Here is a 14670-nt window from a genome sequence, read left to right as displayed (position 1 = left end):
GGGGTTGAGAGTCTGCCTGCCAATGCAGGGGACACGGGTTTGTGCCCCGGTCTGGGAAGATCCCACATGCCGCAGAGCGGCTGGGCCCATGAGCCATGACCGCTGAGCCTGCGCGTCCGGAGCCTGTGCTCCGCAACGGGAGAGGCCACAACAGTGAGAGGCCCGCGTACCGCAAAAAAAAAAAAAAAAAAAAAAAAAGCCCAGCGCTCATCATTCTGGCCACACTGATCTACCCAGAAGGAACACTCTACCCCACGACTCCCCTGATCCCAGGTCAGTTATTCATGTTAGTGCTAAGTTTACCTCCAGTTCACACCAACTTTATAGTATCTCACAGTAAAATTTGGAAATCAGAAATTGGTATTCTGATTCCAAGGCGAGTGAATACATATTAGGCCAAAAAGATACATATACATATTAGGCCAAAAAAATAAGAGAAAATTCTTGTTCATCACAGAATCCAGGAATAGAAGCAATCGTTTGAGGAGATGAAAATTATATTTTAAGATCCTTATTTTACGATGTGACTTTGCCTACACTTAGGACTGATTATAATTTCTACATTTTTTCCTATTAAAAGGATAAATAAGTAAACAAATGAATGCTGAGTGTTTGAGAATAACCTGAGTTCTCAGGAGAGAAAGAACCAGAGAAACTCAATATGTAGTTTTAAAAACTTGATTTTGTGAGCTTGGTTGTCCTTTATTTTTCTGCACTCAGTCTAATGTCGAATGGCTTTCTCTCCACCTGACTCTCCAGAAAGAGTGTGGTTGAAATAAACCCCAGATGTGGGCCCGGTCCTGTTCCTAATGGTGTGTCTCCTCTTACCCTAAGTGTGTGCATCTTTGGGTCATTTTCCTAATAGCCTCTGAAAATGTGCTTTTGAATAAGGAATTGGGGCCTTGTCTCCATTTTGAAAACCACTGTAGGTGGGAGAAAGCAGCCTGGGAGCCCCCGGGAGTGGATGCCACTGAGGCCCAGGAGCTGCACCCACCCAAAACCCAGGAGCTGTTTTGAGGTCTGGGGAAAGGTGCAGCCCAGCAGGGACCCAAGGCCTGGAAGGATGGCTCTGATCTTGGCCAATGGGAAAATTGTGCAGGACGATGACCCCCGAGGGAGGAACACTACCCAACCATGTGGTAGCACCCCTCGACAGAGCTTTCTTGATAGGAGCCATGGTGCCCCCCTGGGGGTCCCGGCCCCTGCCAGCAGCAGATGGGCGCCAGGCTGGGTGCTGCTCACTCCCCCTTCAATGACCTCGACGGACGGTTGGTGAATATGAGCTTCCTCCAGTGGCATCTTCGTGCACAATTTTTCTTTAATAAAACAGGCCAGAGCTTTTATTTTTTTTTTTAACCCAGAGAAAACCACTGTCTTTATTCTTCAGTTGTGAGGTTTTTCTTATGCCTTTCCATAAACACATATTCTCATGTAGCAATATATGGTTTATTCTTTGATTAGTTTTGTTTTTCACATAAATATTACCTTACTGCAAATCTTTTTTTTTTTTGCAGTGGTTTTCTTTCTTTTTTTTTTTTTATTAGTTTCTGCTTTATAACAAAGTGAATCAGTCATAATATACACCTGTTCCCAGGCCAGAGCTTTTTAAAAAAATAATAACAACAAAACAACAACAAAACCACTGTACTCTTCCCCATAGGAATCACCTACTCCTCCAGGGAGGGAACTTCCCAGGAAGAGATGGACGGGGGGTCGTGTGCTGCCTTTTCACACAGCCCGTTCTCTCCTCTTACTAACCAACCACCTGTGGAAAGTTTCCACTCATTGCTCAGCCACTCCCTTCCTGTGACCTGGGCTACACTTGAGACGGAGGCAAGCAAGCCTGGGCTTGCCTTATGTGCTCCAACACAGAGGGCAGCGCTGACAGTGCAGACTCAACCGGCCACCTCAGAGCTGCCCGAAGGCCTCTGCCGCCGGACGAGGCCTAGCAAGGGTCGCCAGAGTCTCAATACGAGATTAGCACCAAAGCGAGAAGACCTGGGTTTAAATCTAAGTTCTGCCATTTACGAGCTATGGTGATGCAGGGCGAATCTCATAGTCAGAGGTGAATCTGAGATTCTCTCTGGTGCTGGTTCCCCCATGAGCCAAGGCAGATAACGCCAACTACCATTCCTACCAACAGCTGTTGGTTACTACACACTCATCCCAGGCCTGGAGCTGCTCTACGTGTCACACTCACCCCATCTCCACCCTCCCAGCCACCTTGCAGAGAGGACGTTGTTATCCCCCACTTGATACATAAGGAAAGAGACCCAGGGCATTGTCACCCCCCCCCCCCAAAGGCCACACAGCACAAAAGAGTTGACAGTTGGGTTTGACCCTGGTCTTCCAGGCTCCAGGTCCAGGTTCTATATCCATGAGAACACATCACTGCCTCTCAGAGATTTGCTGGGAGGATCTATCAAATAATACAGGACAAGGTGCTCAGGAAAGTGCCCTCCAGGTCAGAGCCGCCCTTGGTAATCCACTTCTTTTCTGTTTCCATATCCCTTGCCCACATCCCGTTTCACTCTCCCAGCTGTCCCCAGGCACCCTGACAGCGTGAAGACCAAAGCAGGGCATCCCACATGCTTGTTCTGTGTTCTTGTGCGATGCCACAGTTACACACTCTGCAAAGGCAGTGGAGGAAAATGAAGCCAGAACACTCTGTGCCAGAAATTCTTTGAGAAGAATTATCTCATAGGTCGGTCAGAGATGCCAGGCAGACCCCCCGGTACAGCTGTCGCTGATTCGTGAGGTTCTATCTCCCTGTGCTGTGTTCTAGCTCAGCTAAGCAAACGTGCCCTCACCCAGCTACTCTGCTTCTTCCTTCTTTTGTCCCTTATCATCTCAGTTACCATCCCCAAAGGCGCCCCACAAACGAAGAAGGGCTTGGAACCGCAAGAGTCAATGTCACACTTAATAATAACAATTACCTAATGATATATCTCCCAGATAATAATATGTAATTGCCCAATAATTACTATTAAACAGTGCCATGGGGACCACTGAGGTTCCCAAACCCTTTAATTACTGTTGTCACTGATAATGGAGCAAAAGATCATTCTCTAACATTGTTTCTGTGTCCCACAGACACTTCTCTTTCGAGCCCTCGAGTGCCTATTTCTTTATTTATGTTTTCATTCTTGAGCTGAGGTCTCACAAGGAGATGGAGATCTTAGAGCCCCAGACTTAGAACTCTGGTTCCCTAAGCATGTTCCATGCAAATCTTCTAAGGATTTACTTTCTCCTTCGTCTCCAAGTGCAGACAGTATCTGGAGATGCTCCTTATCTGTAGTGATTGATGGGGAAACCTCGTATCAAAATAGGTAGAATGAGCCCATGCCCCAACTTCTTCCCGACTTGCTTTGAGACACTCAGAAAACAAGTAAATGTGGATAACTCTTGGGTAGAATTAAAACAAAGTCCTCAGTTATGCTCACTTTAGAATCTGAAAGTTTATAAAATTCAGTCTCTCTAATTCGATACATGGCCTCCTATGGAGGCAAATACTGCATTTCATCTTTTCTTTGCTGGGTTCCATCTTTGAGACATCTTTTTGGGAGGTGGGTAGGCGGAGGGGATACCATAATAGTATAAGAATTTTTTTTGGAAAACTTTTTATGCTAAAATTGATGCAGGAGGGAGCTTCCTGGTGGCCTAGTGGTTAGGATTCCAGGCTTTCACTGCCGTGGCCCAGGCCCAATCCCTGGTTGGGGAACTGAGATCCTGCGAGCCGTGTGGCACAGCCAAAAAAAAAAAAATTGAAAATTAAAAAAAAAAATGTTTGAAATTGACTCAAGAAGAGTGAATTATTTGGGTAAAAACTGTTCCGGGGACTTTCGAGCCCCATTTTTCCCTGCTTCCCAGACTGCAAGTAGATCACTAGAAAATTTATCTAGGAAATCTACGAGCTAAAACAAGAAAGATTTCCCTTTCCTGGTTTGAGACTGGGTCCCTTCATTGCTTAGGGATGCCTGATTCATAAGGCAGGATAATGAGGTAAAAAATCAGCCCATTCTATAGGCTAAGAGGTGGATTATAGGTCAGTGAGACTAAGGAGGCTTAAGGCAAATGAGAATAGTGTAAAGTCCTTTCCTTCAAACCGAATTGATCACACGATGATTCTTTTTCAAAAAAACAAAGAGACAAAGCAAGTGATTTTTCTATCCATCATGGCAAGCCATTAAAAAAATATTTTTTCCAGCTTCATCTACCAGCTACCACTAAGAGGCTGATCCTTTTAGCAGATAATAATCGAAATTATCCCCTACACCTGAGGGAATACTACCTGCAGGCGACAGAATCTGGAATATAAAATCGTTTTGTGAGGTCTTGACAGCGCTCTAGTTGTTACTCTTGGAAGAAGACTTTGGCAGCACAAGACATCGTTGATGACGACCCCCCGAGTGTTCTGCGTGGGCCCCACCCCTGCTCCATGCCAAAGGATGAAGGATGGAGACGTGTAGCTCTTTACTTTCATACGTTGCCCGTGTTCGGGCCACCCCTCTTCTTGGTCACAGCATCGACCTGTGCCTTACAGGCTGGACCGGGATACATAGACTTTAGTGTCCACCTGGTGACAGAGGCAGCCTTTGCCCACTGGGCAGCAGAGGTGCCAGCTCCAAAGCCCAGCCTCAGTATCAAGGCTCTGTCTCGGGGCTGAAGGTTGGAATACCCTGAGCTCTAGAGCAGGGACACACCCCTACGCAAAACCTTTTGACAGATTTCCAGCGTCTGTGGGAGGAAACCTGAATTTACCGCAGCCTAGAATGCCCTCTATGAATGGTCTCTGCAGTGTCAGCAGACAGCACTCGCCTCCATCAGGACTTCCCCCGACACTAGCCCACAAGCTCCCTCCTGCATTAGCAGCTTTACGTACCCCGAGCATGTTCTTCTCCTCTCTCGTTGTCAAGCTAGCTCCTACCCATCCTCAGCATTTCAACTTGAAACTCATTTCCTTAGAGAAGGCCTTTGTGGACCATCCCATCTGAGAATGTCGCCGGGTGTGTGCAATTGTCAACTATTCTTTCATAAGTTATGAAAAAGATACATAAAAAATGACAAACTTTGCTGCCCTTTTTTCCCCCACTCGGCTATAAGCTTTATGAGAGGAGAGAGCTAGGGTTTTGTTCCTTTTTATTTACCCAGCCTTGGGCATGTTGTCATTAACAAATCATTGTGGAATAAATGAGAGAATCTGGTAGATGCGATGACCAGAATATTCAGAGACACGGCCTCTGAACCACCACTGCAAATCAACAGAGAGAGGGCTTCCCTGGTGGCGCAGTGGTTGAGAGTCCGCCTGCCGATGCAGGGGTCGTGGGTTCGTACCCCAGTCCGGGAAGATCCCACATGCCGCGGAGCGGCTGGGCCCGTGAGCCATGGCCGCTGAGCCTGCGCGTCCGGAGCCTGTGCTCCGCAACGGGAGAGGCCACGACAGTGAGAGGCCCGTGTACCGCAAAAAAAAAAAAAAAAAAAAAAAAATCAACGGAGAGGAGCTCAGGCCACGGAGTAAATAAAGCGCTGGCGTATTGCAGGTGGGGTCCAGATGGTCTAGCCCCGATGTACAGAACACAAGCTCATCAAGTCTTCAATCCGCACATCCCATTACTATCAGAAGGACTACACTGGGGAACCTGGCCCAGTGTAGTATCTGAAGGGAAGTCCAGAGACCCTGGATTCCCCAGGACAGTAGTCACTTCCAATGTCTAGCACTTTGCTCCCCAAAACCATCAGAAAGTCCTGGAAATGCTCGTGTTCTTAGCATCCATACCGTATCTTCCAGTATGTCTTAAACCCAAAGACAGGGGGATAAAAAGAACCCTTTGTGAATCATAAAACCTTAGTTTTGGTTTAGAAACTCTAAGCACAGAGCTTACATGTGTGTCAACCTCAAAAGTTAGGGAGGTGTTCCAAAATACCCTTCCCTCAGTAACCTACTTGCAAGTATGTAATTTACTCTTTTATTTATAGCATTGTCATAACTGTATTTTCATCTTTACTAAAGCTTAAGGGTTATGCATTCCATGAGTTCACTACCTGCTGTATGAAGTTGTGACTTTACAAACTGCTCTGAAACCCTTGTCCTTTAAAGCTTCAAGCCACTCTGCGCCTCGGCCAAGCCTCTGGTAATCTCTTTATCAGATGCGGAAGGTCCTGTTTGTCCTTTTCTCCCTCCCTCCTCACTCATTATTTCTTTACCTCCCTTGTGTTCCATAGATTCTTTATGGCCAGTTCCTTTCTTAATTGACTTGCTTTACAAAGAAATGTTAAGAACCATAAGGCTTCCTTCTCTGATGCTGCTAGACGCTGCCCCCGCTACGCAAAGGGTTATCTAGACCAGCAGCATCACTCAGAGGCTTGTTAGAAATGCAGAATTCCGGGCCCCCCACCCCAGGTTCCGAAACAGAATCCGTATTTCAACAAGAACAACAGGTGACTTCTTTTCACATTAAGGTTTAAGAAGTTGCTCTTAAAAAAAAAAAAAAGAAGTTGCTCTAGAGAACCTTCATCTTAGGTGCCAAGAGCCTCAGCCCAGGGGCTCCCTCCCAGCACACCTCCCCGCCGTAACCCCTGCCCCACAAACAGACACTCCCCTTACACAGCAGCTGGTGGCTTCTGTGACTCAGCCTCCCTGCCACTTGGAGCAAAAGAGCTCAGGGAGCCTCCAAACTCCCAGGAAATGAGGGTATCAGAGGCCCCAACAGTAAATATCAGCTGCCTTACGTGTTCAATAGAGTCTTATGAGCTACCGTGTGATCTCCTATGTGAAGGTGGTCTCCGCCTATACACATAAATGGTGTGTGTGTATAGAACACACACTGTCATACATGCTAATTAGGATCTCACGGTTCCACTGTTTTTGCAGAACATACACCCCACATTCTAATCCCATGTAGTGCGTTGAAGAGACAACAGCACAGACTTTGGAGTTAGACAGACTGAGTTTTAACCCACCTCTGCCAAGAATAGGGGCAAGACCTTGAGCAAGTTATGGAAATCTTAGCCTCGTACTCCTCATGTACAAAATGAGGGCAATCCCTGCCTTGCAGGGCAGTATGGGATTATAAATCGGTATAATCTGTATTTGTCACAGCTGCTGACATGTACCAGGTGCATAGTAACTTGAAGTCCTGTTATCAGCGCGACTGTCATGATAGATACACGTGTAATGTAATTTGTGGGTTTTGTTCACTCTCAGATATTTAGTTATATCCAATTCAGTTCTCAACGGACCTCTGTGTCACTTTTTGTATAAACTGGTCCTAGCCAGTGTTTTAATCCAGTTGGCTTCTTGGTTCTAAAACTGCCTTTACAAGTTTTCCTACGCTGGGGTCCAAAGTTTATTCTTTAGCTGTAAATCAATCTGTGCCTGTTTTGATCACCTTCATCAATGCCTCATGATCTTAGGGAGAAGCTGCTCACCCATTTAACCAACCCCATAATTATTCCCAAACCTTTGAGTTCCTACTTCACAGCTGGGCAGTGGTTCTCTGGAGGTGGGAGAGGAGAGGATCTCAACAGGGGACAGTGGCAATGTTTGACTGTCACTTCTCCTCCCCATGCATAAGCTGAGGCTTAGGTTCTGACGGTGTTGAAGTTCAATGTCCCTCTCTACACAGTCCCACTTCCTCTACCCACCTCCCTCTCCCGCCCCAGGTCTTGACCCACAGAGCACTCCTTAGGGACCTTAAGCATTAAAGATGGGAAACTAAGGGGATGCTCTGAGGATGACATAGTTCTGTTCTCACAGGACCTCTGTTGGGTCTTTCACTGGACATGGGCTAGTTCAAGCTCATCCCTCGTGAATGCACCAAGTGGCTCTATCCACGTCCAGCTCTTCCTAGGACATCTATGATCAATTTCATAGCTACTTAGAAGTTCACACTAGTGATACAAATATTGGATAATCTGAGAGGGAGAGGAGGTGGTGCTTTCCTCATGCACACGTAATCTTTAGCTAAAAAAAAAGATGACATTCCATCTATGATTCCCAAAGGGTAAACTGACAAATACGTAGAAAGGACAACCGTGAAATGTTTCTATATAGTCAGTAGGAATAAAAGTACACTTGAAATAATGTGCATAAAAATTAACAAAATGCACAAAGGAGTCTATGACTGCTAGAACGTTGGTTTTGCCAGTTTCACCAAGCAAGAGGGCTCTTTATGTCAATGATGGAGACTGGGAGCCACTCTTCTGGTTGGATAGTGACGGTCCCTCGAGTCTTGGGATGTACACGGTATGCCCCAGTCAAGTCTCCATCCTTCTAAGCACTTACGGGACATGGTGGAGGGCACAACCTGACACGCCCAGCACACAGAGCCTCCCACACACATGCCCACTCCTTTAATAGCTGAGTTCTCGGTGCTGCTTTCTGGTTTCTGGTTTCATTTCCATTTTTACCTTGTTTGCAGGGCTCATAAACACCAGAGCAAAAGTGCCTGGTCTCAAATCATTAGGGCAAGGCGATTTAGCCTTGATCTACCTCTGGGGTCAGTAGGCTTCAGCTGAGATCCTTACCTTCTTCATGGTAGTGTTGGCAGCTCTGTTTTATAGATTAGCATGGTGAGTGCTTCTACTCTGTTCTTTTCTTCTTCATTCCTGTAGACTCAATCCTTTCTCCAAAGAGCTCATGTGTCTCACAGAAAGCTGATCGTGTCACCAATCCCAAGAGTGGGTGCTGATTGGTCTAGCGTAATCCAGGTAACCCCTTACCTCTTGACAGTCATGGGTTCTAGAGCTAGGCTTCAGCCAGCAGTTCACAACACTACTCTCTTGGTAATAGTTATTGGTGCTGGGGCGGGACAAGACCTAAATTGGTCCATTCAGACTGAAGTGAAGGATTTTTCTTCCATGGATGAAGATGTCTCTTCCTCCTTTAACCCCAGGGGGCTGAGCAGGGAAGAACACAGCCCTGATTTTTCCTAGTAGTCCTCATGCAACCTTGAGGAGAGCAAGTTTAAGAATGAAATCAATGCTAGCATTAGGCAGAAATACACAAATAACTGGATCCTTGATGACACAGAGCCATTGAATCAATCAATCCAGATTGTTTGCATCGGGTTTTCTCTTAGAGCCCAGAGCATCAAAACAGATCATTTCTCCACCTCAGCAGAACTTAGGGCCCTATGGAGGAGGCACCAGGAGGCTTAGTAATCCACTGCCATCTTCTCTTTTACCTATTTCCTGAGACATCTGCCTAGCCCACCATGGCGATCAAAAGACCTCCTTCCGGGCTTCCCTGGTGGCGCAGTGGTTGAGAGTCCGCCTGCCGATGCAAGGGACACGGGTTCGTGCCCCGGTCCAGGAAGATCCCACGTGCCGTGGAGCGGCTGGGCCCGTGAGACATGGCCGCTGGGCCTGTGCATCCGGAGCCCATGCTCCGCAACGGGAGAGGCCACAACAGTGAGTGGCCCGCGTACCGCAAAAGAAAAAAAAAAAGAGACCTCCTTCCTAAAAGGTTAGACTCCAATTCAAGACCCTCCACAAAGCCTCCTGGGTCCCCTCCACCCTGTAGCCTTCTTTTTCCTTCTCCTATCCCTTCCTGTGTCCATCAGCCAAACCTCTTTCCCTCTCCATTCCCGCCAGGGCTTTGCGACCTTACATGTACATTTCACCAAGATGGCCTCGGGTCCAAGTGTTCATGACGTCCATAACAACAACTTGCTAATCTCTTGGAAGCCGCCCAGTATATGGAATCCTGCAGTTTACCTGGATGATCAAACGACTTCATTTTTTTATTCTCCTTAGTTGGCATCGGTGCCTTAGAATAGAATCTGGGGTCACGCTTTGCCTAAAAAGAAAGAGCTGACAGGGCTTGCAACTGGCAATGCATCAGTTCCACCTCAAGGAGATCAACGGGGAGAAGTTAATGAAATGGAACAGTTCTCATATTAACCAGTTAGCTATTCAGCTTAGGACAGATGTGGAAAATCAGCCCATACGAGACAAATTCATTAAAGTGAAATTAGCCGTTCAACACCTTGATATCTGAGCAGACTGATGTTTCAAAATTATTATAATTATGATCATGGGGATAAAGAGAGCCAAACTTTTGAAAGAAGACTTGAAAAAAAATTAATAATTCTAGTACTACCCTGCGAGATGAAAATAATGGGCTGGTCACAGATCCCCAGGATATGAGCAATTGCTCCAAATCCTTCTTGATGAGGAATCTGTGACTCTGAACTCAAAATTAATTCAAATGCAAATAATATCTCTTCCCCCTGAGAATCATTATTCCTGATTCGGCAGGCAGTTTAATGGGAAATCTGCAGGTGCACTGCAGACTGAACCGCAGAAGTTGTTTCGGCTCCAGACGAAAGCTTCGACTCCTAAAGACATGGAATCTGAGCGCCTGAGCCCAGAGATTTGAATTCCCTCACTGCCCCTCAAGTCGAGTCCCCCAGTAAAGCCCATGAAACTTAGTAGGATGTACATGTGGTGTCTGCAGCCTGGAAAGCATCGTCAACCTCTTCAGCTTCTCTCAAGCACATACCTTACCCTTTGGTGGCTGTTAACTATCTTAGCCCTTTACATAGAGGTTCTTCTGAAACAGAACCTGCAGAAGACACTCAGTCCCCAGTATGGTCACCTCTAGGGGGCCCACACAGGAGAAAAAGTTGGAAGCCTCTGAACTTGGATGGCTTGGGCTTGAATGTATGATGCTAGGAAAATGACATGGCCATCTGTCCTTCAGTTTCTCCATCAGCAAAACAAGGGCAGTAATGTATCTACCTTGCAGGACCATAATAACAATTCAGACTTTTCCTAGGCAACACAGGAAAGTGGTTAAGGGTATGGACTCTGAAACCAGACTTACCTGGGTTTCAATCTGAGCTCTACGTCTTGCTGACTACACAGCCTTAGCAAACTAACTAACCTTTTGCTTTATGTCAGTTTGCTTAGATGTAAAATGGGGATAATAATATTAACAACCTTCCATAGTTGTTATGAAGATAAACATTTTAAAATACTTTAGACCAGTGTCTGACTTATACAAGTACTTTGTTTGCATTGAGCACAGTATTTGGCCCAGTGTGAGAAAAGTTTTACATTAATATCAGAATAAGTGTTAACCTCTGTGTGAGTGGGAATAACCTTGTAGATGAGGGAAGAGGGAATAATATTTCTGAGGATAGAATAGAAAGGACAAGATACTTTTAGTCAGAAGACATTGCCTTCTCAGCAATCCCATCTTACCAAGCTTCAGGTCATAGTAGAAATGCAATGTGATATTTTGGTGTATCCTGGTGACCCAGGATCTCCAAATAGAAATACATCAGGCACCCAGATGCCGTTCTCATGAGAAGTCCGAAAGCATGTTTCTGAGGTCAACAGAAGGGGGACCAAGGTAGGAAGCTATCTGGTGTGGCAATCGTGGGTCTGAGTGACAGTGGGCACATGAAGTGCTTCATTCTTAGCAGAACTGAGTCACAGACTATGTTCCAGAATCACACAGACACAGCATCTCAGGCAGACGCGTTGTACTTATCTGAGAAATGTAAATAATGACAGTCCTTGGCTTTCAATCTTGCAGGGTCATGAAGACCTGTCCGGTGTCAATGTCCATTTTTTTTAAAACCACAACTGAAAACGTTAACACCTATCTATTCAAAGAACAGAGTTGTAGAAGATGTGCTGATTCAATAAATGGGTAATAGGGTATACTTAGCTTATTTTATGTGTTAGAGCTATCTCTAAAAACTGGGAGTAGGAAAAAAAATGGGGCGGTGAATCATGATGAATATTTGATTAAAACAACCCTGCAGCAAACCTGAAAAGTCTATTTAAATACAAATAATCACCCCAATTTTTGTTTTCTGGGATTTTTCTATTATTATAATTTGGGAGGCACACAGAGTTTTCTGAAGCCAGGGCTTCTATTTTCTATTAGAGACTTGTGCCTGACTATTACTTCTTTTGTTCTGGGTTGTATTAGCAAGAACTTAAAGGTGTTACAAGGTAGGAGAGAGTTGAGATATAGTTCTGCCATACAGAATTTTCTCTCAGTTACTTCAGGCCAAATGAGCTTAAAGTACCTGCACAGTAAATATGAATCACTGCATCTTGCCACGTCTTGCAGATTTGTCATTGTAGATGGTTATAATTTCATTAAGATAGCCTTACAATGTGATTACAATCCTGTATTTGCTAAAGCTATTTTATGTTCAAGGACTAAATTCAAAGCGAAATACAAATATATGTATTATATATACATATATATATTTAAAGCAAAATACACACACACATATATATATGAAAAAAATAAAAAAGAATTTGCCTCCTTTACCTTTAGTGTTGGAGGAAATGGCTAGAAAAACACTTGCAATAATTTCTTTGCTTCTGGGTCAATTTAATCTCAAGGTTTTTCTATCTCATTATCGATGTCAAAAAACAAAAAATAAATTAAATGAAGAAATGGATCACAGCTCCTGTGACATCAGAGACGCACCACTCGATCTTCTCTTTAGCCAGCTGGCAACACAGATCCAGTTTTTCTTTCTGCTTTTAGTTTCAAAGGTGAGGGGGATTTCAGAGCCATGCTTCTATTATCTGTTGATGTTTTTTGTCTTGTGGTTACAGCACTATTTTGAACAGGGTTTCACCACTACAACTTTCTATCCCCAGATGGTTATGTCAGGTACCTGAACCACCCATCAGCAAAGCACCCTAGTCAGGGGTGACCATACACTTCCCTCTCATCTCAGCCACCACGTGGTCCAGAGCCTTCCCTCTCCACGATAAGCAAACCACAGTTCATCCCAAGAAGAAAACAGCAGGCTGGGAAGAGGTCAGCCATCTCATACAATGAGAGAAGGTGGAAAAAGCCCAGCTGGATGGCCTTAGTCCCCTCTTTCTCCTGTTCTCAATGGAAGGCACTGGTCTCCCTCACCTGAGTGTCATCAGAGCCACCACACCTCAAATTCCTTCCCGTCTTCTCCCGACTGAGAGGAATCCACGTTTGATGGAGGCCCTCTCGTTAGGAGGCTGAGAGCTCATTTCTGTGAATTTACAATTTACTCTTTGGAGCCAGAAAGTGGCAAAACACCAGGAGACCTGTTACGTCGGGGCCCTACAGAGCGTTCTATTTATTTCTGTTTGCACATTGAGGGACATGGATTAAACTGACTCCCTCCATGGGAGGGCTGTTTCTAATTACATCCCTTCACCTGTCAAGTTGTTCTGATCACTCATGTCTATGGCCTTTGCTCCAATCTCCAATCAGGATAACATGACATCCAGAAAATCTTGGTTCTGTTCCCTGTTTGACAAATGTTTCAAAAACCATAGAATGAAGGAAGCAGAAGAGAGGTTTCATTTTGAAGTCAAGATGCTGTCCTATGACAGCCTGCATAGTATACCACTTACTCGAGGGGTCTGAGTCTTGCTGAGAATTCCTGAACCATAAAAACTGCATCAGTGTGCACTGATCCTTCTCAATCTCCCCTTCCACCCTACGCCTACCCCAATATTTCATTGATTGGAGACTTTGTCACCATCAGGGGTTCGCATGCTTGAGGGTGGATCAGAATCACCAGGGGGACATGTTAAAAATACCTATCCCATGGCCCTGTTCTTCAGGAATTTCATTTAGAAGATATAAGGCAGGCACTCAGAAATCTGAATGTTTAGCTGGTAGACCAGTTGACTCTGAAGCAGGAGGTCCAAGACCATGTTTGCACACTGGCCTGGGTCAAAGTGGACACTTTTAAGATCCTCCAGAGGACCTCATCCTTTTCAGCAATGCCAGCATGGATTCTTTCTTTTTTTTATATATATTAAGTACTCAAGATTAGATGCTGTCTCCAGGCCCCTGAAGGATCCTAAGGTCTTGCTGAGGCCAACAATGCAATCTCTCAGATTCCTAGGATTGCTCATCTGCAATTCAGAAACTCTTCTTTTCCGTAGGACATGCCAGGCGCTCAAGATAGCAGGCTGAGAGAAGCAGATCTTGCCCTCAGGATCTCACAGGCATGTGGAGGCGATGTTCTGTTAAATGAGCAATGACAATATGGCAGAAGAGTCAAGATGACAAAGATAAGTACAGGTTGCTATGCAAGAACAGAAGAGGGGCCCTGCCTGAGACAGGAGCTCAGGAAGCCTTGTCTGAGCAGGTGACATCAAAGCAGGGCTTTGGGTATGAGGAGAAGAGATTAACCCGGGCAAGAAGGTAGAGAGGGAGGCACAGAGCAGAGTGGGTGCAAAGCATGGTTCAAGCAGCCACAAGGCATTAAACATGGCCAGAGGGTGGGGCACAGGGAAGAGTGGCAAGGGGAGAGGCTGGTGGGGGTAAAGCAGAGTAAACCATGCTGAGGAGTTTGGAAATTATTCACTGGGTAATAAGGAGCCATGGGGAGGTTGGGCTGTGGACAGGCGTTGGGTCAGATGGGGGAAAGCTTGGATTATTTCCTCACGTGGCCAGGCTCAAATACCAAAGCTTCATAATACATGTCGCTCTGGCACCATGTTTCTTTTCTTAAGTAACAAAAAAAAGTTTCAAGTTTCTATTACACATGGAAATCTGTTGGCAATTTTAATCTGATGGCGGCTGCCATGGTGCTGTGACTTAATGACGGAGTCCTTGGCCAGCAGAAACAAAGAAGGTGATGTTGCTGGTCTGATTCAACTTGGCGTTACTCCCTTATTTTACAAATCCTCTTC

The sequence above is a fragment of the Hyperoodon ampullatus genome (genome assembly GCF_949752795.1).
Source record: "Hyperoodon ampullatus genome assembly, chromosome: 16".
Taxonomy (NCBI): Eukaryota; Metazoa; Chordata; class Mammalia; order Artiodactyla; family Ziphiidae; genus Hyperoodon; species Hyperoodon ampullatus.
The sequence above is the reverse complement of the archived record's forward strand: the minus strand, read 5'-3'. Positions refer to the sequence as shown.